General features: G+C 40.7%; 20 non-coding genes across 20 annotated transcripts; 8 read left to right on the top strand and 12 right to left on the bottom strand.

The window, feature by feature from the left end:
- Nucleotides 1-75: 75 nt before the first annotated feature.
- On the bottom strand, nucleotides 76-148 carry trnaf-gaa (transfer RNA phenylalanine (anticodon GAA)). The gene has a single exon. It is a non-coding gene; the product is annotated as a tRNA-Phe (tRNA).
- Nucleotides 149-1,527: 1,379 nt separating this feature from the next.
- Nucleotides 1,528-1,734, bottom strand: LOC117971783 (small nucleolar RNA U3). The gene has a single exon (XR_004663241.2). It is a non-coding gene; the product is annotated as a small nucleolar RNA U3 (small nucleolar RNA).
- A 1,003-nt stretch (nucleotides 1,735-2,737) lies between these two features.
- Nucleotides 2,738-2,810, top strand: trnav-uac (transfer RNA valine (anticodon UAC)). Its single transcript has one exon. It is a non-coding gene; the product is annotated as a tRNA-Val (tRNA).
- A 623-nt stretch (nucleotides 2,811-3,433) lies between these two features.
- Nucleotides 3,434-3,505, top strand: trnaw-cca (transfer RNA tryptophan (anticodon CCA)). The gene has a single exon. It is a non-coding gene; the product is annotated as a tRNA-Trp (tRNA).
- Nucleotides 3,506-4,441: 936 nt separating this feature from the next.
- trnan-guu (transfer RNA asparagine (anticodon GUU)) lies at nucleotides 4,442-4,515 on the top strand. The gene has a single exon. It is a non-coding gene; the product is annotated as a tRNA-Asn (tRNA).
- A 136-nt stretch (nucleotides 4,516-4,651) lies between these two features.
- trnaf-gaa (transfer RNA phenylalanine (anticodon GAA)) lies at nucleotides 4,652-4,724 on the bottom strand. Its single transcript has one exon. It is a non-coding gene; the product is annotated as a tRNA-Phe (tRNA).
- Nucleotides 4,725-6,103: 1,379 nt separating this feature from the next.
- On the bottom strand, nucleotides 6,104-6,310 carry LOC117971787 (small nucleolar RNA U3). Its single transcript, XR_004663245.2, has one exon. It is a non-coding gene; the product is annotated as a small nucleolar RNA U3 (small nucleolar RNA).
- Nucleotides 6,311-7,311: 1,001 nt separating this feature from the next.
- On the top strand, nucleotides 7,312-7,384 carry trnav-uac (transfer RNA valine (anticodon UAC)). The gene has a single exon. It is a non-coding gene; the product is annotated as a tRNA-Val (tRNA).
- Nucleotides 7,385-8,007: 623 nt separating this feature from the next.
- trnaw-cca (transfer RNA tryptophan (anticodon CCA)) lies at nucleotides 8,008-8,079 on the top strand. Its single transcript has one exon. It is a non-coding gene; the product is annotated as a tRNA-Trp (tRNA).
- A 936-nt stretch (nucleotides 8,080-9,015) lies between these two features.
- Nucleotides 9,016-9,089, top strand: trnan-guu (transfer RNA asparagine (anticodon GUU)). Its single transcript has one exon. It is a non-coding gene; the product is annotated as a tRNA-Asn (tRNA).
- Nucleotides 9,090-9,225: 136 nt separating this feature from the next.
- On the bottom strand, nucleotides 9,226-9,298 carry trnaf-gaa (transfer RNA phenylalanine (anticodon GAA)). The gene has a single exon. It is a non-coding gene; the product is annotated as a tRNA-Phe (tRNA).
- A 1,381-nt stretch (nucleotides 9,299-10,679) lies between these two features.
- Nucleotides 10,680-10,886, bottom strand: LOC117971785 (small nucleolar RNA U3). The gene has a single exon (XR_004663243.1). It is a non-coding gene; the product is annotated as a small nucleolar RNA U3 (small nucleolar RNA).
- A 1,704-nt stretch (nucleotides 10,887-12,590) lies between these two features.
- Nucleotides 12,591-12,663, bottom strand: trnaf-gaa (transfer RNA phenylalanine (anticodon GAA)). Its single transcript has one exon. It is a non-coding gene; the product is annotated as a tRNA-Phe (tRNA).
- A 1,381-nt stretch (nucleotides 12,664-14,044) lies between these two features.
- Nucleotides 14,045-14,251, bottom strand: LOC131699778 (small nucleolar RNA U3). The gene has a single exon (XR_009308314.1). It is a non-coding gene; the product is annotated as a small nucleolar RNA U3 (small nucleolar RNA).
- A 1,704-nt stretch (nucleotides 14,252-15,955) lies between these two features.
- trnaf-gaa (transfer RNA phenylalanine (anticodon GAA)) lies at nucleotides 15,956-16,028 on the bottom strand. Its single transcript has one exon. It is a non-coding gene; the product is annotated as a tRNA-Phe (tRNA).
- Nucleotides 16,029-17,409: 1,381 nt separating this feature from the next.
- LOC131699777 (small nucleolar RNA U3) lies at nucleotides 17,410-17,616 on the bottom strand. The gene has a single exon (XR_009308313.1). It is a non-coding gene; the product is annotated as a small nucleolar RNA U3 (small nucleolar RNA).
- Nucleotides 17,617-19,111: 1,495 nt separating this feature from the next.
- trnan-guu (transfer RNA asparagine (anticodon GUU)) lies at nucleotides 19,112-19,185 on the top strand. Its single transcript has one exon. It is a non-coding gene; the product is annotated as a tRNA-Asn (tRNA).
- A 135-nt stretch (nucleotides 19,186-19,320) lies between these two features.
- Nucleotides 19,321-19,393, bottom strand: trnaf-gaa (transfer RNA phenylalanine (anticodon GAA)). The gene has a single exon. It is a non-coding gene; the product is annotated as a tRNA-Phe (tRNA).
- Nucleotides 19,394-20,774: 1,381 nt separating this feature from the next.
- Nucleotides 20,775-20,981, bottom strand: LOC131699776 (small nucleolar RNA U3). The gene has a single exon (XR_009308312.1). It is a non-coding gene; the product is annotated as a small nucleolar RNA U3 (small nucleolar RNA).
- Nucleotides 20,982-22,681: 1,700 nt separating this feature from the next.
- trnaw-cca (transfer RNA tryptophan (anticodon CCA)) lies at nucleotides 22,682-22,753 on the top strand. The gene has a single exon. It is a non-coding gene; the product is annotated as a tRNA-Trp (tRNA).
- Nucleotides 22,754-23,032: the final 279 nt, after the last annotated feature.

Here is a 23,032-nt window from a genome sequence, read left to right as displayed (position 1 = left end):
ATTACAATGAAGAAAAAAAATGTGCTCTGTTTTTAGTTCAAAATAATATAAAACAAAACAAAATGTCTTGGTGCTTGCCGAAACCCGGGATCGAACCAGGGACCTTTAGATCTTCAGTCTAACGCTCTCCCAACTGAGCTATTTCGGCTTGACAGGACTGCATTTTCGAAATAGCATTCTTTTTGTCACACCATAAACAACCTAATAGACAAATGCACTTTACAAATGCATTTTGAAACACTTAAGTTTTCTCCCAAATGCGGTTCTCAACAAATGGTTTAGCTTTTGTTCTACTCCTTCCAGAGTAAGACCAAATGGCAAACATCTAGGAAACAGGTAAAGACTGCAACCGGCTGCCTGAATGTAGCGCTTGAACTGCCTCAACAAACGCTTAGCTCTACAACGCGTACATTGAAAGTCTATTAACATCTTCAACACAATCATCTGTGTTCCAATAGCGTTTAATCCACAGGGTGATCAATAAAGTGACTGCTGGCTTTGTTAAACAAACAAGACGTTTTCAAGATTCACGCTATGTCTTAACAAGCACAATAGGATAGAGGAACATAAGAACATAAGAAAGTTTCCAAACGAGAGGAGGTCATTCAGCCCATCTTGCTCGTTTGGTAGTTAGTAGCTTATTGATCCCAGACTCTCATCAAGCAGCTTCTTGAAGGATCCCAGGGTGTCAGCTTCAACATTACTGGGGAGTTGGTTCCAGACCCTCACAATTCTCTGTGTAAAAAAGTGCCTCCTATTTTCTGTTTTGAATGCCCCTTTATGTAATCTCCATTTGTGACCGCTGGTCCTTGTTTCTTTTTTCATGTCAAAAAAGAAGTCCCCTGGGTCGACATTGTCTCTACCTTTTAGGATGTTGAATGTCTGAATCAGATCGCCGCGTAGTCTTTTTTGTTCAAGACTGAATAGATTCAGTTCTTTTAGCCTGTCTGCATACAACATGCCTTTTAAACCTGGGATATTTCTGGTTGCTCTTCTTTGCACTCTTTCTAGAGCAGCAATATCCTTTTTGTAGAGAGGTGATCAGAACTGATCACAATATTCTAGGTAAGGTCTTACTAATGCATTGTAAAGTTTTACAATTGGATCGTGGTCTCAGGCTGGGATGCGGACCATTGAGAACAGTACAAACGATCTATTACTGGATGTGGCTTACATGAGAAATGCCCTCGTTTAACATGCTAGGATGATCGACTTCGGCATTCTCCAACTGCTGTTTACATTTTCTAACACTGTTACGAGGACGAATACAAAGTTTGACGCTTTCCTTGTAAGTGGGGGTAAACACAAGTTATTTTCAGATGTAATGCCTTTTTTTAAGCTCAATCTAGTCCTGCGTAGTGCAAATAACATGCCTATATTTTTATATTAGTCAAGCCCTACTTAAAGTGTTCTTAAATTGTTTTAACATTAGCAATGATCCATTTGAAATGTGCTTATTGATTTAAACAACTGAACAATTTTAGGCTTGATGGTTTCTTTTTTCCGCGTTTCTACCAGTATGAGATACGCACTCAAAATGTGTCCCCTTCCTTCAACAATCCACCGACTGAAGATTGGAGTGGTCATCAGTAGCAGCGAGCAGGTGCCCAAAAACAACACTCATTGTCAGCTCGTTGCTGAGAAGAAAAGACTCCCGCTCCTCCTGGGGGATACCGAGACCAATCCCTTCAAAACATGTTTCACTCTAGAAATGATCCTTGCAAATATAGTCTTAACTTGTATTGGCAGACCGTCACCCCCAACTAGCAAGCTCAATTCATGTGATACAACGACTGGGCAAAAACGAGGTGTTACATTAACAATACAAACTAACTTGAGACAGCCAAGCCGTTAAAGCACACGTTAAGTTTGTCGTGTGATACAAAAGCAAGTTTTATCATTTTTGCATTGCCTGTCTCGTCAAACAAGCTCGAGCCACAGCACACAGCGCTGCTGCAGCGGGACATAGAGGTGGATTTTAAAGCGACTGAATCAACGAGCTTGAGACTACTTTTTGAAGAAATTGAAAGCATACATCTAGTCGAAATATTTTCTATTTTGTTAATGAATTTATTTTTTGAATTTGCAAATCAGTTCAGTTTATATTTTAGAAAAACTACTTTGCTAACAGAAGAAAAACAGGCTAGCAGAGGATGGTTTCGATCCATCGACCTCTGGGTTATGGGCCCAGCACGCTTCCGCTGCGCCACTCTGCTACAGTTGCCTCAAGACTGAATTACCAAGCGGAAGAAAAAAAAAAACTGAACTCATCGTTTTAACCAGACACACGGCAGTGGCCGGGCCGAACCATAGAAACGTTGCAAATCAGAGAGATCCGTTTTCTTTTCTCCAAAATACCTTATGGAAAGTATGCAGCTTTTCTGCCCACTTTGATCACGGGCAGTTTTATCCCCCAGTTTCGGCTGCCAATTCCAATATTCCGTCTCTCTAAAGCATCGTAAATCGTGGAAAGCACTCTTTGTTTAAAATTACACTGAAGACTTCTTTTGTTCGACCAGGCTTACAATGAGATATTGTCTTGTTTTTAAGTAGAATTTGTGAATCGCATATGGGGCGCTATAGAAAATATTTAAGATTCATTGATTTAATGTTAGCCTGCGTTCGGTCTGGGAAGTTTAATTTTTAAAGACAACGCCGAAGGGTCTGATAAATGACATTGTAATTATTTGAGATGCATGTAGACAATAATGTAGGAGCACCGACACAGTCCTGCCTAGGTTCCATAGTGTAGTGATTATCACGTCTGCTTTACACGCAGAAGGCCCTGGGTTCTATCCCCTGTGGAACCATTGCCGCATGTTTTTAAATTATATTAATCCCTGGTCAAGACAAAGTCTCTCTGGGGTTGGCCGATCATTAAATTGCGGGTGTAAGGTCCTGGTCTCCCATCGTATAAGCAAGACAGTTTATTCACAAATAATTACATACACTTTTATTTATGTTTCTTTTGTTGATAAATTAACCCAATACATTATTGCATTCCGCCACGTCATTAGATGAGCAAAGCCTCTTTGTGCCAGTGCGCATTCAGAGGAGACGCGCTGAGAGAATCCTTCTTCTGTGTCACTCAGTACTGCCAGCTTTCCCCCGTTGGTGATATATTGCTCAGCATAGCTGCTTTCCAAGAATTTGAACCGAAACGATTCCCAGCCAGTACAACTGTGTTTATGCCTACGTTTCAATTAATGAACATTATAAATGCAAATCGCACTGTTTTATGTTTTCTTTACTTTTAAAGCTGAGAATCAAACACACTTCCGACAGCTTCATAGCCCTGCTGGCTACGAACACCTATTGACGGCTGTTTCCCATGACGCTTGAATGTTTTCCTAGTATGAGCGTCGGCATTACCATGCGTTTGGCATGCTTGCTGTGCACTCTAGCATTCCATAACAAGGACAAAAATTCCCAGGACTTCGTGGCGCAACGGTAGCGCCTCTGACTCCAGATCAGAAGGTTACGTGTTCAAATCACGTCGAGGTCAAATTCTTTGTTTCTATTCCACACTATTTCATCTTTTAACGTGTTTGGATTTCAATGTTTCCGGGCGTTTATTTATACAGTTTAGCCTACACAACATATTGATTGTATAGCGATCAAACAGAGGTATGGTATTAACAATACAAACTAACTTGAGACAGCCTAGCCGTTAAAGCATACCTTAAGATTGTCGTGTGATACAAAAGCAAGTATTATCATTTTTGATTGTTCAATTTATTTTTGAATTTGCAAATGGCAACTACATTGCCAATAATAAAAAAAAAAATATTGAACAATCTGAATCGCTCTTATCAAGCAGCGATTGTAGCCTATGAGAATCGCTGCCACAAGACAAGGAGCGAGAAGTAGCGGGATCGATGCCCGCATTCTCCAAATAGTTTTAATGTATCTACGTATTCTGTCCCAATGGATCATGGAGAGAAATACAAAGTGTGACAATTCTTTGTAACAGAGAAGCCCGCCCTATATGTATTTTAAAGCACAGTCTGCTAATTTGTAACATTCCCCAAACTGAAAAAGTGCGCCCTCCGTCGTATGTCTTCCGAGAAGCACAAAGGGAGATTTCATGTATTTTTTTAGCAATGGATCACGCCTCATTTGCATTGCCTGCCTTCCTCCTTTGCAGTGTAAAGTATGTCAAATGTGTTCTTTAAATCTGATGAAGATTCTCATTTGAACCGTAAGTATTTGGTTTCCATTGTAGCTATTTACACACACTGCTGTGTTGGACCCCCAGTGTGTTATCTAACAAAATGACGTATGTTGTGCTGCCATAATGGATTACATAGACTTTCCTGCCCCGTGTTGCTTTCTTGTTAGCTGTGGTTTCAGGTTCGGCTGAGTTCTGCTCCCTCGATCAGGTTCTGCAGCATCTCGCCTTGCTAATCACTCCCGTATGCTTTAGCGGTCGAGCAGGTTGGTCTCTGTGGCGCAATCGGTTAGCGCGTTCGGCTGTTAACCGGAAGGTTGGTGGTTCAAGCCCACCCAGGGACGATGCTTTTTGAATTTCTTAATCACATTAGAAAATGGCACTAGTACGTTGTTATTTCCTCCAATTACAATGAAGAAAAAAAATGTGCTCTGTTTTTAGTTCAAAATAATATAAAACAAAACAAAATGTCTTGGTGCTTGCCGAAACCCGGGATCGAACCAGGGACCTTTAGATCTTCAGTCTAACGCTCTCCCAACTGAGCTATTTCGGCTTGACAGGACTGCGTTTTCGAGATAGCATTCTTTTTGTCACACCCTAAACAACCTAATAGACAAATGCACTTTACAAATGCATTTTGAAACACACGTTTTCTCCCAAATGCGGTTCTCAACAAATGGTTTAGCTTTTGTTCTACTCCTTCCAGAGTAAGACCAAATGGCAAACATCTAGGAAACAGGTAAAGACTGCAACCGGCTGCCTGAATGTGCAGCGCTTGAACTGCCTCAACAAACGCTTAGCTCTACAACGCGTACATTGAAAGTCTATTAACATCTTCAACACAATCATCTGTGTTCCAATAGCGTTTAATCCACAGGGTGATCAATAAAGTGACTGCTGGCTTTGTTAAACAAACAAGACGTTTTCAAGATTCACGCTATGTCTTAACAAGCACAATAGGATAGAGGAACATAAGAACATAAGAAAGTTTCCAAACGAGAGGAGGCCATTCAGCCCATCTTGCTCGTTTGGTAGTTAGTAGCTTATTGATCCCAGACTCTCATCAAGCAGCTTCTTGAAGGATCCCAGGGTGTCAGCTTCAACATTACTGGGGAGTTGGTTCCAGACCCTCACAATTCTCTGTGTAAAAAAGTGCCTCCTATTTTCTGTTTTGAATGCCCCTTTATGTAATCTCCATTTGTGACCGCTGGTCCTTGTTTCTTTTTTCATGTCAAAAAAGAAGTCCCCTGGGTCGACATTGTCTCTACCTTTTAGGATGTTGAATGTCTGAATCAGATCGCCGCGTAGTCTTTTTTGTTCAAGACTGAATAGATTCAGTTCTTTTAGCCTGTCTGCATACAACATGCCTTTTAAACCTGGGATATTTCTGGTTGCTCTTCTTTGCACTCTTTCTAGAGCAGCAATATCCTTTTTGTAGAGAGGTGATCAGAACTGATCACAATATTCTAGGTAAGGTCTTACTAATGCATTGTAAAGTTTTACAATTGGATCGTGGTCTCAGGCTGGGATGCGGACCATTGAGAACAGTACAAACGATCTATTACTGGATGTGGCTTACATGAGAAATGCCCTCGTTTAACATGCTAGGATGATCGACTTCGGCATTCTCCAACTGCTGTTTACATTTTCTAACACTGTTACGAGGACGAATACAAAGTTTGACGCTTTCCTTGTAAGTGGGGGTAAACACAAGTTATTTTCAGATGTAATGCCTTTTTTTAAGCTCAATCTAGTCCTGCGTAGTGCAAATAACATGCCTATATTTTTATATTAGTCAAGCCCTACTTAAAGTGTTCTTAAATTGTTTTAACATTAGCAATGATCCATTTGAAATGTGCTTATTGATTTAAACAACTGAACAATTTTAGGCTTGATGGTTTCTTTTTTCCGCGTTTCTACCAGTATGAGATACGCACTCAAAATGTGTCCCCTTCCTTCAACAATCCACCGACTGAAGATTGGAGTGGTCATCAGTAGCAGCGAGCAGGTGCCCAAAAACAACACTCATTGTCAGCTCGTTGCTGAGAAGAAAAGACTCCCGCTCCTCCTGGGGGATACCGAGACCAATCCCTTCAAAACATGTTTCACTCTAGAAATGATCCTTGCAAATATAGTCTTAACTTGTATTGGCAGACCGTCACCCCCAACTAGCAAGCTCAATTCATGTGATACAACGACTGGGCAAAAACGAGGTGTTACATTAACAATACAAACTAACTTGAGACAGCCAAGCCGTTAAAGCACACGTTAAGTTTGTCGTGTGATACAAAAGCAAGTTTTATCATTTTTGCATTGCCTGTCTCGTCAAACAAGCTCGAGCCACAGCACACAGCGCTGCTGCAGCGGGACATAGAGGTGGATTTTAAAGCGACTGAATCAACGAGCTTGAGACTACTTTTTGAAGAAATTGAAAGCATACATCTAGTCGAAATATTTTCTATTTTGTTAATGAATTTATTTTTTGAATTTGCAAATCAGTTCAGTTTATATTTTAGAAAAACTACTTTGCTAACAGAAGAAAAACAGGCTAGCAGAGGATGGTTTCGATCCATCGACCTCTGGGTTATGGGCCCAGCACGCTTCCGCTGCGCCACTCTGCTACAGTTGCCTCAAGACTGAATTACCAAGCGGAAGAAAAAAAAAAACTGAACTCATCGTTTTAACCAGACACACGGCAGTGGCCGGGCCGAACCATAGAAACGTTGCAAATCAGAGATCCGTTTTCTTTTCTCCAAAATACCTTATGGAAAGTATGCAGCTTTTCTGCCCACTTTGATCACGGGCAGTTTTATCCCCCAGTTTCGGCTGCCAATTCCAATATTCCGTCTCTCTAAAGCATCGTAAATCATGGAAAGCACTCTTTGTTTAAAATTACACTGAAGACTTCTTTTGTTCGACCAGGCTTACAATGAGATATTGTCTTGTTTTTAAGTAGAATTTGTGAATCGCATATGGGGCGCTATAGAAAATATTTAAGATTCATTGATTTAATGTTAGCCTGCGTTCGGTCTGGGAAGTTTAATTTTTAAAGACAACGCCGAAGGGTCTGATAAATGACATTGTAATTATTTGAGATGCATGTAGACAATAATGTAGGAGCACCGACACAGTCCTGCCTAGGTTCCATAGTGTAGTGATTATCACGTCTGCTTTACACGCAGAAGGCCCTGGGTTCTATCCCCTGTGGAACCATTGCCGCATGTTTTTAAATTATATTAATCCCTGGTCAAGACAAAGTCTCTCTGGGGTTGGCCGATCATTAAATTGCGGGTGTAAGGTCCTGGTCTCCCATCGTATAAGCAAGACAGTTTATTCACAAATAATTACATACACTTTTATTTATGTTTCTTTTGTTGATAAATTAACCCAATACATTATTGCATTCCGCCACGTCATTAGATGAGCAAAGCCTCTTTGTGCCAGTGCGCATTCAGAGGAGACGCGCTGAGAGAATCCTTCTTCTGTGTCACTCAGTACTGCCAGCTTTCCCCCGTTGGTGATATATTGCTCAGCATAGCTGCTTTCCAAGAATTTGAACCGAAACGATTCCCAGCCAGTACAACTGTGTTTATGCCTACGTTTCAATTAATGAACATTATAAATGCAAATCGCACTGTTTTATGTTTTCTTTACTTTTAAAGCTGAGAATCAAACACACTTCCGACAGCTTCATAGCCCTGCTGGCTACGAACACCTATTGACGGCTGTTTCCCATGACGCTTGAATGTTTTCCTAGTATGAGCGTCGGCATTACCATGCGTTTGGCATGCTTGCTGTGCACTCTAGCATTCCATAACAAGGACAAAAATTCCCAGGACTTCGTGGCGCAACGGTAGCGCCTCTGACTCCAGATCAGAAGGTTACGTGTTCAAATCACGTCGAGGTCAAATTCTTTGTTTCTATTCCACACTATTTCATCTTTTAACGTGATTGGATTTGAATGTTTCCGGGCGTTTATTTATACAATTTAGCCTACACAACATATTGATTGTATAGCGATCAAACAGAGGTATGGTATTAACAATACAAACTAACTTGAGACAGCCTAGCCGTTAAAGCATACCTTAAGATTGTCGTGTGATACAAAAGCAAGTATTATCATTTTTGATTGTTCAATTTATTTTTGAATTTGCAAATGGCAACTACATTGCCAATAATAAAAAAAAAAATATTGAACAATCTGAATCGCTCTTATCAAGCAGCGATTGTAGCCTATGAGAATCGCTGCCACAAGACAAGGAGCGAGAAGTAGCGGGATCGATGCCCGCATTCTCCAAATAGTTTTAATGTATCTACGTATTCTGTCCCAATGGATCATGGAGAGAAATACAAAGTGTGACAATTCTTTGTAACAGAGAAGCCCGCCCTATATGTATTTTAAAGCACAGTCTGCTAATTTGTAACATTCCCCAAACTGAAAAAGTGCGCCCTCCGTCGTATGTCTTCCGAGAAGCACAAAGGGAGATTTCATGTATTTTTTTAGCAATGGATCACGCCTCATTTGCATTGCCTGCCTTCCTCCTTTGCAGTGTAAAGTATGTCAAATGTGTTCTTTAAATCTGATGAAGATTCTCATTTGAACCGTAAGTATTTGGTTTCCATTGTAGCTATTTACACACACTGCTGTGTTGGACCCCCAGTGTGTTATCTAACAAAATGACGTATGTTGTGCTGCCATAATGGATTACATAGACTTTCCTGCCCCGTGTTGCTTTCTTGTTAGCTGTGGTTTCAGGTTCGGCTGAGTTCTGCTCCCTCGATCAGGTTCTGCAGCATCTCGCCTTGCTAATCACTCCCGTATGCTTTAGCGGTCGAGCAGGTTGGTCTCTGTGGCGCAATCGGTTAGCGCGTTCGGCTGTTAACCGGAAGGTTGGTGGTTCAAGCCCACCCAGGGACGATGCTTTTTGAATTTCTTAATCACATTAGAAAATGGCACTAGTACGTTGTTATTTCCTCCAATTACAATGAAGAAAAAAAATGTGCTCTGTTTTTAGTTCAAAATAATATAAAACAAAACAAAATGTCTTGGTGCTTGCCGAAACCCGGGATCGAACCAGGGACCTTTAGATCTTCAGTCTAACGCTCTCCCAACTGAGCTATTTCGGCTTGACAGGACTGCGTTTTCGAGATAGCATTCTTTTTGTCACACCATAAACAACCTAATAGACAAATGCACTTTACAAATGCATTTTGAAACACTTAAGTTTTCTCCCAAATGCGGTTCTCAACAAATGGTTTAGCTTTTGTTCTACTCCTTCCAGAGTAAGACCAAATGGCAAACATCTAGGAAACAGGTAAAGACTGCAACCGGCTGCCTGAATGTGCAGCGCTTGAACTGCCTCAACAAACGCTTAGCTCTACAACGCGTACATTGAAAGTCTATTAACATCTTCAACACAATCATCTGTGTTCCAATAGCGTTTAATCCACAGGGTGATCAATAAAGTGACTGCTGGCTTTGTTAAACAAACAAGACGTTTTCAAGATTCACGCTATGTCTTAACAAGCACAATAGGATAGAGGAACATAAGAACATAAGAAAGTTTCCAAACGAGAGGAGGCCATTCAGCCCATCTTGCTCGTTTGGTAGTTAGTAGCTTATTGATCCCAGACTCTCATCAAGCAGCTTCTTGAAGGATCCCAGGGTGTCAGCTTCAACATTACTGGGGAGTTGGTTCCAGACCCTCACAATTCTCTGTGTAAAAAAGTGCCTCCTATTTTCTGTTTTGAATGCCCCTTTATGTAATCTCCATTTGTGACCGCTGGTCCTTGTTTCTTTTTTCATGTCAAAAAAGAAGTCCCCTGGGTCGACATTGTCTCTACCTTTTAGGATGTTGAATGTCTGAATCAGATCGCCGCGTAGTCTTTTTTGTTCAAGACTGAATAGATTCAGTTCTTTTAGCCTGTCTGCATACAACATGCCTTTTAAACCTGGGATATTTCTGGTTGCTCTTCTTTGCACTCTTTCTAGAGCAGCAATATCCTTTTTGTAGAGAGGTGATCAGAACTGATCACAATATTCTAGGTAAGGTCTTACTAATGCATTGTAAAGTTTTACAATTGGATCGTGGTCTCAGGCTGGGATGCGGACCATTGAGAACAGTACAAACGATCTATTACTGGATGTGGCTTACATGAGAAATGCCCTCGTTTAACATGCTAGGATGATCGACTTCGGCATTCTCCAACTGCTGTTTACATTTTCTAACACTGTTACGAGGACGAATACAAAGTTTGACGCTTTCCTTGTAAGTGGGGGTAAACACAAGTTATTTTCAGATGTAATGCCTTTTTTTAAGCTCAATCTAGTCCTGCGTAGTGCAAATAACATGCCTATATTTTTATATTAGTCAAGCCCTACTTAAAGTGTTCTTAAATTGTTTTAACATTAGCAATGATCCATTTGAAATGTGCTTATTGATTTAAACAACTGAACAATTTTAGGCTTGATGGTTTCTTTTTTCCGCGTTTCTACCAGTATGAGATACGCACTCAAAATGTGTCCCCTTCCTTCAACAATCCACCGACTGAAGATTGGAGTGGTCATCAGTAGCAGCGAGCAGGTGCCCAAAAACAACACTCATTGTCAGCTCGTTGCTGAGAAGAAAAGACTCCCGCTCCTCCTGGGGGATACCGAGACCAATCCCTTCAAAACATGTTTCACTCTAGAAATGATCCTTGCAAATATAGTCTTAACTTGTATTGGCAGACCGTCACCCCCAACTAGCAAGCTCAATTCATGTGATACAACGACTGGGCAAAAACGAGGTGTTACATTAACAATACAAACTAACTTGAGACAGCCAAGCCGTTAAAGCACACGTTAAGTTTGTCGTGTGATACAAAAGCAAGTTTTATCATTTTTGCATTGCCTGTCTCGTCAAACAAGCTCGAGCCACAGCACACAGCGCTGCTGCAGCGGGACATAGAGGTGGATTTTAAAGCGACTGAATCAACGAGCTTGAGACTACTTTTTGAAGAAATTGAAAGCATACATCTAGTCGAAATATTTTCTATTTTGTTAATGAATTTATTTTTTGAATTTGCAAATCAGTTCAGTTTATATTTTAGAAAAACTACTTTGCTAACAGAAGAAAAACAGGCTAGCAGAGGATGGTTTCGATCCATCGACCTCTGGGTTATGGGCCCAGCACGCTTCCGCTGCGCCACTCTGCTACAGTTGCCTCTAGACTGAATTACCAAGCGGAAGAAAAAAAAAAAACTGAACTCATCGTTTTAACCAGACACACGGCAGTGGCCGGGCCGAATTCCACACTATTTCATCTTTTAACGTGTTTGGATTTCAATGTTTCCGGGCGTTTATTTATACAGTTTAGCCCACACAACATATTGATTGTATAGCGATCAAACAGAGGTATGGTATTAACAATACAAACTAACTTGAGACAGCCTAGCCGTTAAAGCATACCTTAAGATTGTCGTGTGATACAAAAGCAAGTATTATCATTTTTGATTGTTCAATTTATTTTTGAATTTGCAAATGGCAACTACATTGCCAATAATAAAAAAAAAAATATTGAACAATCTGAATCGCTCTTATCAAGCAGCGATTGTAGCCTATGAGAATCGCTGCCACAAGACAAGGAGCGAGAAGTAGCGGGATCGATGCCCGCATTCTCCAAATAGTTTTAATGTATCTACGTATTCTGTCCCAATGGATCATGGAGAGAAATACAAAGTGTGACAATTCTTTGTAACAGAGAAGCCCGCCCTATATGTATTTTAAAGCACAGTCTGCTAATTTGTAACATTCCCCAAACTGAAAAAGTGCGCCCTCCGTCGTATGTCTTCCGAGAAGCACAAAGGGAGATTTCATGTATTTTTTTAGCAATGGATCACGCCTCATTTGCATTGCCTGCCTTCCTCCTTTGCAGTGTAAAGTATGTCAAATGTGTTCTTTAAATCTGATGAAGATTCTCATTTGAACCGTAAGTATTTGGTTTCCATTGTAGCTATTTACACACACTGCTGTGTTGGACCCCCAGTGTGTTATCTAACAAAATGACGTATGTTGTGCTGCCATAATGGATTACATAGACTTTCCTGCCCCGTGTTGCTTTCTTGTTAGCTGTGGTTTCAGGTTCGGCTGAGTTCTGCTCCCTCGATCAGGTTCTGCAGCATCTCGCCTTGCTAATCACTCCCGTATGCTTTAGCGGTCGAGCAGGTTGGTCACTGTGGCGCAATCGGTTAGCGCGTTCGGCTGTTAACCGGAAGGTTGGTGGTTCAAGCCCACCCAGGGACGATGCTTTTTGAATTTCTTAATCACATTAGAAAATGGCACTAGTACGTTGTTATTTCCTCCAATTACAATGAAGAAAAAAATGTGCTCTGTTTTTAGTTCAAAATAATATAAAACAAAACAAAATGTCTTGGTGCTTGCCGAAACCCGGGATCGAACCAGGGACCTTTAGATCTTCAGTCTAACGCTCTCCCAACTGAGCTATTTCGGCTTGACAGGACTGCGTTTTCGAGATAGCATTCTTTTTGTCACACCCTAAACAACCTAATAGACAAATGCACTTTACAAATGCATTTTGAAACACTTAAGTTTTCTCCCAAATGCGGTTCTCAACAAATGGTTTAGCTTTTGTTCTACTCCTTCCAGAGTAAGACCAAATGGCAAACATCTAGGAAACAGGTAAAGACTGCAACCGGCTGCCTGAATGTGCAGCGCTTGAACTGCCTCAACAAACGCTTAGCTCTACAACGCGTACATTGAAAGTCTATTAACATCTTCAACACAATCATCTGTGTTCCAATAGCGTTTAATCCACAGGGTGATCAATAAAGTGACTGCTGGCTTTGTTAAACAAACAAGACGTTTTCAAGATTCACGCTATGTCTTAACAAGCACAATAGGATAGAGGAACATAAGAACATAAGAAAGTTTCCAAACGAGAGGAGGCCATTCAGCCCATCTTGCTCGTTTGGTAGTTAGTAGCTTATTGATCCCAGACTCTCATCAAGCAGCTTCTTGAAGGATCCCAGGGTGTCAGCTTCAACATTACTGGGGAGTTGGTTCCAGACCCTCACAATTCTCTGTGTAAAAAAGTGCCTCCTATTTTCTGTTTTGAATGCCCCTTTATGTAATCTCCATTTGTGACCGCTGGTCCTTGTTTCTTTTTTCATGTCAAAAAAGAAGTCCCCTGGGTCGACATTGTCTCTACCTTTTAGGATGTTGAATGTCTGAATCAGATCGCCGCGTAGTCTTTTTTGTTCAAGACTGAATAGATTCAGTTCTTTTAGCCTGTCTGCATACAACATGCCTTTTAAACCTGGGATATTTCTGGTTGCTCTTCTTTGCACTCTTTCTAGAGCAGCAATATCCTTTTTGTAGAGAGGTGATCAGAACTGATCACAATATTCTAGGTAAGGTCTTACTAATGCATTGTAAAGTTTTACAATTGGATCGTGGTCTCAGGCTGGGATGCGGACCATTGAGAACAGTACAAACGATCTATTACTGGATGTGGCTTACATGAGAAATGCCCTCGTTTAACATGCTAGGATGATCGACTTCGGCATTCTCCAACTGCTGTTTACATTTTCTAACACTGTTACGAGGACGAATACAAAGTTTGACGCTTTCCTTGTAAGTGGGGGTAAACACAAGTTATTTTCAGATGTAATGCCTTTTTTTAAGCTCAATCTAGTCCTGCGTAGTGCAAATAACATGCCTATATTTTTATATTAGTCAAGCCCTACTTAAAGTGTTCTTAAATTGTTTTAACATTAGCAATGATCCATTTGAAATGTGCTTATTGATTTAAACAACTGAACAATTTTAGGCTTGATGGTTTCTTTTTTCCGCGTTTCTACCAGTATGAGATACGCACTCAAAATGTGTCCCCTTCCTTCAACAATCCACCGACTTAAGATTGGAGTGGTCATCAGTAGCAGCGAGCAGGTGCCCAAAAACAACACTCATTGTCAGCTCGTTGCTGAGAAGAAAAGACTCCCGCTCCTCCTGGGGGATACCGAGACCAATCCCTTCAAAACATGTTTCACTCTAGAAATGATCCTTGCAAATATAGTCTTAACTTGTATTGGCAGACCGTCACCCCCAACTAGCAAGCTCAATTCATGTGATACAACGACTGGGCAAAAACGAGGTGTTACATTAACAATACAAACTAACTTGAGACAGCCAAGCCGTTAAAGCACACGTTAAGTTTGTCGTGTGATACAAAAGCAAGTTTTATCATTTTTGCATTGCCTGTCTCGTCAAACAAGCTCGAGCCACAGCACACAGCGCTGCTGCAGCGGGACATAGAGGTGGATTTTAAAGCGACTGAATCAACGAGCTTGAGACTACTTTTTGAAGAAATTGAAAGCATACATCTAGTCGAAATATTTTCTATTTTGTTAATGAATTTATTTTTTGAATTTGCAAATCAGTTCAGTTTATATTTTAGAAAAACTACTTTGCTAACAGAAGAAAAACAGGCTAGCAGAGGATGGTTTCGATCCATCGACCTCTGGGTTATGGGCCCAGCACGCTTCCGCTGCGCCACTCTGCTACAGTTGCCTCAAGATTGAATTACCAAGCGGAAGAAAAAAAAAAAACTGAACTCATCGTTTTAACCAGACACACGGCAGTGGCCGGGCCGAATTCCACACTATTTCATCTTTTAACGTGTTTGGATTTCAATGTTTCCGGGCGTTTATTTATACAGTTTAGCCTACACAACATATTGATTGTATAGCGATCAAACAGAGGTATGGTATTAACAATACAAACTAACTTGAGACAGCCTAGCCGTTAAAGCATACCTTAAGATTGTCGTGTGATACAAAAGCAAGTATTATCATTTTTGATTGTTCAATTTATTTTTGAATTTGCAAATGGCAACTACATTGCCAATAATAAAAAAAAAAATATTGAACAATCTGAATCGCTCTTATCAAGCAGCGATTGTAGCCTATGAGAATCGCTGCCACAAGACAAGGAGCGAGAAGTAGCGGGATCGATGCCCGCATTCTCCAAATAGTTTTAATGTATCTACGTATTCTGTCCCAATGGATCATGGAGAGAAATACAAAGTGTGACAATTCTTTGTAACAGAGAAGCCCGCCCTATATGTATTTTAAAGCACAGTCTGCTAATTTGTAACATTCCCCAAACTGAAAAAGTGCGCCCTCCGTCGTATGTCTTCCGAGAAGCACAAAGGGAGATTTCATGTATTTTTTTAGCAATGGATCACGCCTCATTTGCATTGCCTGCCTTCCTCCTTTGCAGTGTAAAGTATGTCAAATGTGTTCTTTAAATCTGATGAAGATTCTCATTTGAACCGTAAGTATTTGGTTTCCATTGTAGCTATTTACACACACTGCTGTGTTGGACCCCCAGTGTGTTATCTAACAAAATGACGTATGTTGTGCTGCCATAATGGATTACATAGACTTTCCTGCCCCGTGTTGCTTTCTTGTTAGCTGTGGTTTCAGGTTCGGCTGAGTTCTGCTCCCTCGATCAGGTTCTGCAGCATCTCGCCTTGCTAATCACTCCCGTATGCTTTAGCGGTCGAGCAGGTTGGTCACTGTGGCGCAATCGGTTAGCGCGTTCGGCTGTTAACCGGAAGGTTGGTGGTTCAAGCCCACCCAGGGACGATGCTTTTTGAATTTCTTAATCACATTAGAAAATGGCACTAGTACGTTGTTATTTCCTCCAATTACAATGAAGAAAAAAATGTGCTCTGTTTTTAGTTCAAAATAATATAAAACAAAACAAAATGTCTTGGTGCTTGCCGAAACCCGGGATCGAACCAGGGACCTTTAGATCTTCAGTCTAACGCTCTCCCAACTGAGCTATTTCGGCTTGACAGGACTGCGTTTTCGAGATAGCATTCTTTTTGTCACACCCTAAACAACCTAATAGACAAATGCACTTTACAAATGCATTTTGAAACACTTAAGTTTTCTCCCAAATGCGGTTCTCAACAAATGGTTTAGCTTTTGTTCTACTCCTTCCAGAGTAAGACCAAATGGCAAACATCTAGGAAACAGGTAAAGACTGCAACCGGCTGCCTGAATGTGCAGCGCTTGAACTGCCTCAACAAACGCTTAGCTCTACAACGCGTACATTGAAAGTCTATTAACATCTTCAACACAATCATCTGTGTTCCAATAGCGTTTAATCCACAGGGTGATCAATAAAGTGACTGCTGGCTTTGTTAAACAAACAAGACGTTTTCAAGATTCACGCTATGTCTTAACAAGCACAATAGGATAGAGGAACATAAGAACATAAGAAAGTTTCCAAACGAGAGGAGGCCATTCAGCCCATCTTGCTCGTTTGGTAGTTAGTAGCTTATTGATCCCAGACTCTCATCAAGCAGCTTCTTGAAGGATCCCAGGGTGTCAGCTTCAACATTACTGGGGAGTTGGTTCCAGACCCTCACAATTCTCTGTGTAAAAAAGTGCCTCCTATTTTCTGTTTTGAATGCCCCTTTATGTAATCTCCATTTGTGACCGCTGGTCCTTGTTTCTTTTTTCATGTCAAAAAAGAAGTCCCCTGGGTCGACATTGTCTCTACCTTTTAGGATGTTGAATGTCTGAATCAGATCGCCGCGTAGTCTTTTTTGTTCAAGACTGAATAGATTCAGTTCTTTTAGCCTGTCTGCATACAACATGCCTTTTAAACCTGGGATATTTCTGGTTGCTCTTCTTTGCACTCTTTCTAGAGCAGCAATATCCTTTTTGTAGAGAGGTGATCAGAACTGATCACAATATTCTAGGTAAGGTCTTACTAATGCATTGTAAAGTTTTACAATTGGATCGTGGTCTCAGGCTGGGATGCGGACCATTGAGAACAGTACAAACGATCTATTACTGGATGTGGCTTACATGAGAAATGCCCTCGTTTAACATGCTAGGATGATCGACTTCGGCATTCTCCAACTGCTGTTTACATTTTCTAACACTGTTACGAGGACGAATACAAAGTTTGACGCTTTCCTTGTAAGTGGGGGTAAACACAAGTTATTTTCAGATGTAATGCCTTTTTTTAAGCTCAATCTAGTCCTGCGTAGTGCAAATAACATGCCTATATTTTTATATTAGTCAAGCCCTACTTAAAGTGTTCTTAAATTGTTTTAACATTAGCAATGATCCATTTGAAATGTGCTTATTGATTTAAACAACTGAACAATTTTAGGCTTGATGGTTTCTTTTTTCCGCGTTTCTACCAGTATGAGATACGCACTCAAAATGTGTCCCCTTCCTTCAACAATCCACCGACTTAAGATTGGAGTGGTCATCAGTAGCAGCGAGCAGGTGCCCAAAAACAACACTCATTGTCAGCTCGTTGCTGAGAAGAAAAGACTCCCGCTCCTCCTGGGGGATACCGAGACCAATCCCTTCAAAACATGTTTCACTCTAGAAATGATCCTTGCAAATATAGTCTTAACTTGTATTGGCAGACCGTCACCCCCAACTAGCAAGCTCAATTCATGTGATACAACGACTGGGCAAAAACGAGGTGTTACATTAACAATACAAACTAACTTGAGACAGCCAAGCCGTTAAAGCACACGTTAAGTTTGTCGTGTGATACAAAAGCAAGTTTTATCATTTTTGCATTGCCTGTCTCGTCAAACAAGCTCGAGCCACAGCACACAGCGCTGCTGCAGCGGGACATAGAGGTGGATTTTAAAGCGACTGAATCAACGAGCTTGAGACTACTTTTTGAAGAAATTGAAAGCATACATCTAGTCGAAATATTTTCTATTTTGTTAATGAATTTATTTTTTGAATTTGCAAATCAGTTCAGTTTATATTTTAGAAAAACTACTTTGCTAACAGAAGAAAAACAGGCTAGCAGAGGATGGTTTCGATCCATCGACCTCTGGGTTATGGGCCCAGCACGCTTCCGCTGCGCCACTCTGCTACAGTTGCCTCAAGATTGAATTACCAAGCGGAAGAAAAAAAAAAAACTGAACTCATCGTTTTAACCAGACACACGGCAGTGGCCGGGCCGAATTCCACACTATTTCATCTTTTAACGTGTTTGGATTTCAATGTTTCCGGGCGTTTATTTATACAGTTTAGCCTACACAACATATTGATTGTATAGCGATCAAACAGAGGTATGGTATTAACAATACAAACTAACTTGAGACAGCCTAGCCGTTAAAGCATACCTTAAGATTGTCGTGTGATACAAAAGCAAGTATTATCATTTTTGATTGTTCAATTTATTTTTGAATTTGCAAATGGCAACTACATTGCCAATAATAAAAAAAAAAATATTGAACAATCTGAATCGCTCTTATCAAGCAGCGATTGTAGCCTATGAGAATCGCTGCCACAAGACAAGGAGCGAGAAGTAGCGGGATCGATGCCCGCATTCTCCAAATAGTTTTAATGTATCTACGTATTCTGTCCCAATGGATCATGGAGAGAAATACAAAGTGTGACAATTCTTTGTAACAGAGAAGCCCGCCCTATATGTATTTTAAAGCACAGTCTGCTAATTTGTAACATTCCCCAAACTGAAAAAGTGCGCCCTCCGTCGTATGTCTTCCGAGAAGCACAAAGGGAGATTTCATGTATTTTTTTAGCAATGGATCACGCCTCATTTGCATTGCCTGCCTTCCTCCTTTGCAGTGTAAAGTATGTCAAATGTGTTCTTTAAATCTGATGAAGATTCTCATTTGAACCGTAAGTATTTGGTTTCCATTGTAGCTATTTACACACACTGCTGTGTTTGACCCCCAGTGTGTTATCTAACAAAATGACGTATGTTGTGCTGCCATAATGGATTACATAGACTTTCCTGCCCCGTGTTGCTTTCTTGTTAGCTGTGGTTTCAGGTTCGGCTGAGTTCTGCTCCCTCGATCAGGTTCTGCAGCATCTCGCCTTGCTAATCACTCCCGTATGCTTTAGCGGTCGAGCAGGTTGGTCTCTGTGGCGCAATCGGTTAGCGCGTTCGGCTGTTAACCGGAAGGTTGGTGGTTCAAGCCCACCCAGGGACGATGCTTTTTGAATTTCTTAATCACATTAGAAAATGGCACTAGTACGTTGTTATTTCCTCCAATTACAATGAAGAAAAAAATGTGCTCTGTTTTTAGTTCAAAATAATATAAAACAAAACAAAATGCCTTGGTGCTTGCCGAAACCCGGGATCGAACCAGGGACCTTTAGATCTTCAGTCTAACGCTCTCCCAACTGAGCTATTTCGGCTTGACAGGAATGCGTTTTCGAGATAGCATTCTTTTTGTCAAACCATAAACAACCTAATAGACAAATGCACTTTACAAATGCATTTTGAAACACTTAAGTTTTCTCCCAAATGCGGTTCTCAACAAATGGTTTAGCTTTTGTTCTACTCCTTCCAGAGTAAGACCAAATGGCAAACATCTAGGAAACAGGTAAAGACTGCAACCGGCTGCCTGAATGTGCAGCGCTTGAACTGCCTCAACAAACGCTTAGCTCTACAACGCGTACATTGAAAGTCTATTAACATCTTCAACACAATCATCTGTGTTCCAATAGCGTTTAATCCACAGGGTGATCAATAAAGTGACTGCTGGCTTTGTTAAACAAACAAGACGTTTTCAAGATTCACGCTATGTCTTAACAAGCACAATAGGATAGAGGAACATAAGAACATAAGAAAGTTTCCAAACGAGAGGAGGCCATTCAGCCCATCTTGCTCGTTTGGTAGTTAGTAGCTTATTGATCCCAGACTCTCATCAAGCAGCTTCTTGAAGGATCCCAGGGTGTCAGCTTCAACATTACTGGGGAGTTGGTTCCAGACCCTCACAATTCTCTGTGTAAAAAAGTGCCTCCTATTTTCTGTTTTGAATGCCCCTTTATGTAATCTCCATTTGTGACCGCTGGTCCTTGTTTCTTTTTTCATGTCAAAAAAGAAGTCCCCTGGGTCGACATTGTCTCTACCTTTTAGGATGTTGAATGTCTGAATCAGATCGCCGCGTAGTCTTTTTTGTTCAAGACTGAATAGATTCAGTTCTTTTAGCCTGTCTGCATACAACATGCCTTTTAAACCTGGGATATTTCTGGTTGCTCTTCTTTGCACTCTTTCTAGAGCAGCAATATCCTTTTTGTAGAGAGGTGATCAGAACTGATCACAATATTCTAGGTAAGGTCTTACTAATGCATTGTAAAGTTTTACAATTGGATCGTGGTCTCAGGCTGGGATGCGGACCATTGAGAACAGTACAAACGATCTATTACTGGATGTGGCTTACATGAGAAATGCCCTCGTTTAACATGCTAGGATGATCGACTTCGGCATTCTCCAACTGCTGTTTACATTTTCTAACACTGTTACGAGGACGAATACAAAGTTTGACGCTTTCCTTGTAAGTGGGGGTAAACACAAGTTATTTTCAGATGTAATGCCTTTTTTTAAGCTCAATCTAGTCCTGCGTAGTGCAAATAACATGCCTATATTTTTATATTAGTCAAGCCCTACTTAAAGTGTTCTTAAATTGTTTTAACATTAGCAATGATCCATTTGAAATGTGCTTATTGATTTAAACAACTGAACAATTTTAGGCTTGATGGTTTCTTTTTTCCGCGTTTCTACCAGTATGAGATACGCACTCAAAATGTGTCCCCTTCCTTCAACAATCCACCGACTGAAGATTGGAGTGGTCATCAGTAGCAGCGAGCAGGTGCCCAAAAACAACACTCATTGTCAGCTCGTTGCTGAGAAGAAAAGACTCCCGCTCCTCCTGGGGGATACCGAGACCAATCCCTTCAAAACATGTTTCACTCTAGAAATGATCCTTGCAAATATAGTCTTAACTTGTATTGGCAGACCGTCACCCCCAACTAGCAAGCTCAATTCATGTGATACAACGACTGGGCAAAAACGAGGTGTTACATTAACAATACAAACTAACTTGAGACAGCCAAGCCGTTAAAGCATACGTTAAGTTTGTCGTGTGATACAAAAGCAAGTTTTATCATTTTTGCATTGCCTGTCTCGTCAAACAAGCTCGAGCCACAGCACACAGCGCTGCTGCAGCGGGACATAGAGGTGGATTTTAAAGCGACTGAATCAACGAGCTTGAGACTACTTTTTGAAGAAATTGAAAACATACATCTAGTCGAAATATTTTCTATTTTGTTAATGAATTTATTTTTTGAATTTGCAAATCAGTTCAGTTTATATTTTAGAAAAACTACTTTGCTAACAGAAGAAGAGCAGGCTAGCAGAGGATGGTTTCGATCCATCGACGTCTGGGTTATGGGCCCAGCACGCTTCCGCTGCGCCACTCTGCTACAGTTGCCTCAAGACTGAATTACCAAGCGGAAGGAAAAAAAAAAACTGAACTCATCGTTTTAACCAGACACACGGCAGTGGCCGGGCCGAACCATAGAAACGTTGCAAATCAGAGAAATCCGTTTTCTTTTCTCCAAAATACCTTATGGAAAGTATGCAGCTTTTCTGCCCACTTTGATCACGGGCAGTTTTATCCCCCAGTTTCGGCTGCCAATTCCAATATTCCGTCTCTCTAAAGCATCGTAAATCGTGGAAAGCACTCTTTGTTTAAAATTACACTGAAGACTTCTTTTGTTCGACCAGGCTTACAATGAGATATTGTCTTGTTTTTAAGTAGATTTTGTGAATCGCATATGGGGCGCTATAGAAAATATTTAAGATTCATTGATTTAATGTTAGCCTGCGTTCGGTCTGGGAAGTTTAATTTTTAAAGACAACGCCGAAGGGTCTGATAAATGACATTGTAATTATTTGAGATGCATGTAGACAATAATGTAGGAGCACCGACACAGTCCTGCCTAGGTTCCATAGTGTAGTGATTATCACGTCTGCTTTACACGCAGAAAGCCCTGGGTTCTATCCCCTGTGGAACCATTGCCGCATGTTTTTAAATTATATTAATCCCTGGTCAAGACAAAGTCTCTCTGGGGTTGGCCGATCATTAAATTGCGGGTGTAAGGTCCTGGTCTCCCATCGTATAAGCAAGACAGTTTATTCACAAATAATTACATACACTTTTATTTATGTTTCTTTTGTTGATAAATTAACCCAATACATTATTGCATTCCGCCACGTCATTAGATGAGCAAAGCCTCTTTGTGCCAGTGCGCATTCAGAGGAGACGCGCTGAGAGAATCCTTCTTCTGTGTCACTCAGTACTGCCAGCTTTCCCCCGTTGGTGATATATTGCTCAGCATAGCTGCTTTCCAAGAATTTGAACCGAAACGATTCCCAGCCAGTACAACTGTGTTTATGCCTACGTTTCAATTAATGAACATTATAAAAGCAAATCGCATTGTTTTATGTTTTCTTTACTTTTAAAGCTGAGAATCAAACACACTTCCGACAGCTTCATAGCCCTGCTGGCTACGAACACCTATTGATGGCTGTTTCCCATGACGCTTGAATGTTTTCCTAGTATGAGCGTCGGCATTACCATGCGTTTGGCATGCTTGCTGTGCACTCTAGCATTCCATAACAAGGACAAAAATTCCCAGGACTTCGTGGCGCAACGGTAGCGCCTCTGACTCCAGATCAGAAGGTTACGTGTTCAAATCACGTCGAGGTCAAGTTCTTTGTTTCTATTCCACACTATTTCATCTTTTAACGTGTTTGGATTTCAATGTTTCCGGGCGTTTATTTATACAGTTTAGCCTACACAACATATTGATTGTATAGCGATCAAACAGAAGTATGGTATTAACAATACAAACTAACTTGAGACAGCCTAGCCGTTAAAGCATACCTTAAGATTGTCGTGTGATACAAAAGCAAGTATTATCATTTTTGATTGTTCAATTTATTTTTGAATTTGCAAATGGCAACTACATTGCCAATAAAAAAAAAAA

This window comes from Acipenser ruthenus, chromosome 23 (genome assembly GCF_902713425.1).
Source record: "Acipenser ruthenus chromosome 23, fAciRut3.2 maternal haplotype, whole genome shotgun sequence".
Taxonomy (NCBI): domain Eukaryota; kingdom Metazoa; phylum Chordata; class Actinopteri; order Acipenseriformes; family Acipenseridae; genus Acipenser; species Acipenser ruthenus.
Note: the sequence above shows the minus strand (reverse complement) of the source record. Positions and strands in the feature narration are given on the sequence as shown.